Here is a 5,134-nt window from a genome sequence, read left to right as displayed (position 1 = left end):
TTTTTAAGGCCACATAATATGGTATGAGATTTTTAAGGCCACATAGTATAGTATGTGATTTTTAAGGCCACATAGTATAGTATGACGTTTTTAAGGCCACATAGTATAGTATGTCGTTTTTAAGGCCACATAGTATAGTATGTAGTTTTTAAGAACACATAGTATAGTATGATGTTTTTAAGGACACATAGTATAGTATGTCGTTTTTAAGAACACATAGTATAGTATGTTGTTTTTAAGGCCACATAGTATAGTATGTGGTTTTTAAGGCCACATAATATGGTATGAGATTTTTAAGGCCACATAGTATAGTATGACGTTTTTAAGGCCACATAGTATAGTATGTCGTTTTCAAGGCCACATAGTATAGTATGTTGTTTTTAAGGCCACATAGTATATATTATGTAGTTTTTAAGGCCACATAGTATAGTATGTCGTTTTCAAGGCCACATAGTATAGTATGTTGTTTTTAAGTAACCATAGTATAGTATGACAGTTTAAAGGCCACATAGTATAGTATGTATTTTTTAAGGCCACATAGTATAGTATGTGATTTTTAAGGCCACATAGTATAGTATGATGTTTTTAAGGCCACATAGTATAGTATGTCGTTTTTAAGAAAACATAGTATAGTATGACGTTTTTATGGCTACATAGTATAGTATGACGTTTTTAAGGCCACATAGTATAGTATGTCGTTTTTAAGGCCACATAGTATAGTATGTAGTTTTTAAGAACACATAGTATAGTATGATGTTTTTAAGGCCACATAGTATAGTATGTCGTTTTTAAGAACACATAGTATAGTATGTTGTTTTTAAGGCCACATAGTATAGTATGTGATTTTTAAGGCCACATAGTATATAGTATGAGATTTTTAAGGCCACATAGTATAGTATGACGTTTTTACGGCCACATAGTATAGTATCTCGTTTTTAAGGCCACATAGTATAGTATGTAGTTTTTAAGAACACATAGTATAGTATGACGTTTTTAAGGCCACATAGTATAGTATGTCATTTTTAATTCACCATAGTATAGTATGACGTTTTTAAGGCCACATAGTATATATTATGTAGTTTTTAAGGCCACATAGTATAGTATGTTGTTTTTAAGTAACCATAGTATAGTATGACAGTTTAAAGGCCACATAGTATAGTATGTATTTTTTAAGGCCACATAGTATAGTATGTCATTTTTAAGGCCACATAGTATAGTATGATGTTTTTAAGGCCACATAGTATAGTATGTCGTTTTTAAGAAAACATAGTATAGTATGACGTTTTTATGGCTACATAGTATAGTATGACGTTTTTAAGGCCACATAGTATAGTATGACGTTTTTACGGCCACATAGTATAGTATGTTGTTTTTAAGGCCACATAGTATAGTATGTGATTTTTAAGGCCACATAGTATAGTATGAGGTTTTTAAGGCCACATAATATGGTATGAGATTTTTAAGGCCACATAGTATAGTATGTGATTTTTAAGGCCACATAGTATAGTATGTAGTTTTTAAGAACACATAGTATAGTATGATGTTTTTAAGGACACATAGTATAGTATGTCGTTTTTAAGAACACATAGTATAGTATGACGTTTTTAAGGCCACATAGTATAGTATGTTGTTTTTAAGGCCACATAGTATAGTATGTGATTTTTAAGGCCACATAGTATAGTATGAGGTTTTTAAGGCCACATAATATGGTATGAGATTTTTAAGGCCACATAGTATAGTATGACGTTTTTAAGGCCACATAGTATAGTATGTCGTTTTCAAGGCCACATAGTATAGTATGTTGTTTTTAAGGCCACATAGTATATATTATGTAGTTTTTAAGGCCACATAGTATAGTATGTCGTTTTCAAGGCCACATAGTATAGTATGTTGTTTTTAAGTAACCATAGTATAGTATGACAGTTTAAAGGCCACATAGTATAGTATGTATTTTTTAAGGCCACATAGTATAGTATGTGATTTTTAAGGCCACATAGTATAGTATGATGTTTTTAAGGCCACATAGTATAGTATGTCGTTTTTAAGAAAACATAGTATAGTATGACGTTTTTAAGGCCACATAGTATAGTATGACGTTTTTAAGGCCACATAGTATAGTATGTCGTTTTTAAGGCCACATAGTATAGTATGTAGTTTTTAAGAACACATAGTATAGTATGATGTTTTTAAGGCCACATAGTATAGTATGTCGTTTTTAAGAACACATAGTATAGTATGTTGTTTTTAAGGCCACATAGTATAGTATGTGATTTTTAAGGCCACATAGTATAGTATGAGATTTTTAAGGCCACATAGTATAGTATGACGTTTTTACGGCCACATAGTATAGTATCTCGTTTTTAAGGCCACATAGTATAGTATGTAGTTTTTAAGAACACATAGTATAGTATGACGTTTTTAAGGCCACATAGTATAGTATGACGTTTTTAAGGCCACATAGTATATATTATGTAGTATTTAAGGCCACATAGTATAGTATGTCGTTTTCAAGGCCACATAGTATAGTATGTTGTTTTTAAGGCCACATAGTATATATTATGTAGTTTTTAAGGCCACATAGTATAGTATGTTGTTTTTAAGTAACCATAGTATAGTATGACAGTTTAAAGGCCACATAGTATAGTATGTATTTTTTAAGGCCACATAGTATAGTATGTCATTTTTAAGGCCACATAGTATAGTATGATGTTTTTAAGGCCACATAGTATAGTATGTCGTTTTTAAGAAAACATAGTATAGTATGACGTTTTTATGGCTACATAGTATAGTATGACGTTTTTAAGGCCACATAGTATAGTATGACGTTTTACGGCCACATAGTATAGTATGTCGTTTTTAAGGCCACATAGTATAGTATGTGATTTTTAAGGCCACATAGTATAGTATGAGGTTTTTAAGGCCACATAATATGGTATGAGATTTTTAAGGCCACATAGTATAGTATGTGATTTTTAAGGCCACATAGTATAGTATGACGTTTTTAAGGCCACATAGTATAGTATGTCGTTTTTAAGGCCACATAGTATAGTATGTAGTTTTTAAGAACACATAGTATAGTATGATGTTTTTAAGGCCACATAGTATAGTATGATGTTTTTAAGGCCACATAGTATAGTATGTCGTTTTTAAGAACACATAGTATAGTATGTTGTTTTTAAGGCCACATAGTATAGTATGTGGTTTTTAAGGCCACATAATATGGTATGAGATTTTTAAGGCCACATAGTATAGTATCTCGTTTTTAAGGCCACATAGTATAGTATGTTGTTTTTAAGGCCACATAGTATAGTATGTGATTTTTAAGGCCACATAGTATAGTATGAGGTTTTTAAGGCCACATAATATGGTATGAGATTTTTAAGGCCACATAGTATAGTATGACGTTTTTAAGGCCACATAGTATAGTATGACGTTTTTAAGGCCACATAGTATAGTATGTCATTTTTAATTCACCATAGTATAGTATGACGTTTTTAAGGCCACATAGTATATTATGTAGTTTTTAAGGCCACATAGTATAGTATGTCGTTTTCAAGGCCACATAGTATAGTATGACGTTTTTAAGGCCACATAGTATAGTATGTCATTTTTAATTCACCATAGTATAGTATGACGTTTTTAAGGCCACATAGTATATATTATGTAGTTTTTAAGGCCACATAGTATAGTATGTCGTTTTCAAGGCCACATAGTATAGTATGTTGTTTTTAAGGCCACATAGTATATATTATGTAGTTTTTAAGGCCACATAGTATAGTATGTTGTTTTTAAGTAACCATAGTATAGTATGTCGTTTTCAAGGCCACATAGTATAGTATGTTGTTTTTAAGGCCACATAGTATAGTATGTCATTTTTAATTCACCATAGTATAGTATGACGTTTTTAAGGCCACATTGTATGTTTTGTAGTTTTTAAGGCCACATAGTATAGTATGTAGTTTTTAAGAACACATAGTATAGTATGATGTTTTTAAGGCCACATAGTATAGTATGTCGTTTTTAAGAACACATAGTATAGTATGTCGTTTTTAAGAACACATAGTATAGTATGACGTTTTTAAGGCCACATAGTATAGTATGTCGTTTTTAAGGCCACATAGTATAGTATGTGATTTTTAAGGCCACATAGTATAGTATGACGTTTTTAAGGCCACATAGTATAGTATGACGTTTTTAAGGCCACATAGTATAGTATGTGATTTTTAAGGCCACATAGTATAGTATGTAGTTTTTAAGGCCACATAGTATAGTATGTTGTTTTTAAGGCCACATAGTATAGTATGTCGTTTTTAAGGCCACATAGTATAGTATGACGTTTTTAAGGCCACATAGTATAGTATGACGTTTTTAAGGCCACATAGTATAGTATGTCATTTTTAATTCACCATAGTATAGTATGACGTTTTTAAGGCCACATAGTATAGTATGTCGTTTTCAAGGCCACATAGTATAGTATGTTGTTTTTAAGGCCACATAGTATAGTATGTCATTTTTAATTCACCATAGTATAGTATGACGTTTTTAAGGCCACATTGTATGTTTTGTAGTTTTTAAGGCCACATAGTATAGTATGTAGTTTTTAAGAACACATAGTATAGTATGTCGTTTTTAAGAACACATAGTATAGTATGACGTTTTTAAGGCCACATAGTATAGTATGTCGTTTTTAAGGCCACATAGTATATAGTATGAGATTTTTAAGGCCACATAGTATAGTATGTTGTTTTTAAGGCCACATAGTATAGTATGTGATTTTTAAGGCCACATAGTATAGTATCTCGTTTTTAAGGCCACATAGTATAGTATGTTGTTTTTAAGGCCACATAGTATAGTATGTGATTTTTAAGGCCACATAGTATAGTATGAGGTTTTTAAGGCCACATAGTATAGTATGACGTTTTTACGGCCACATAGTATAGTATGTCGTTTTTAAGGCCACATAGTATAGTATGTCGTTTTTAAGGCCACATAGTATAGTATGTCGTTTTTAAGAACACATAGTATAGTATGTCGTTTTTAAGAACACATAGTATAGTATGACGTTTTTAAGGCCACATAGTATAGTATGTCGTTTTTAAGGCCACATAGTATAGTATGAGATTTTTAAGGCCAC

This window comes from Girardinichthys multiradiatus, chromosome 17, assembly GCF_021462225.1.
Source record: "Girardinichthys multiradiatus isolate DD_20200921_A chromosome 17, DD_fGirMul_XY1, whole genome shotgun sequence".
Classification (NCBI taxonomy): Eukaryota; Metazoa; Chordata; class Actinopteri; order Cyprinodontiformes; family Goodeidae; genus Girardinichthys; species Girardinichthys multiradiatus.
Note: the sequence above shows the minus strand (reverse complement) of the source record.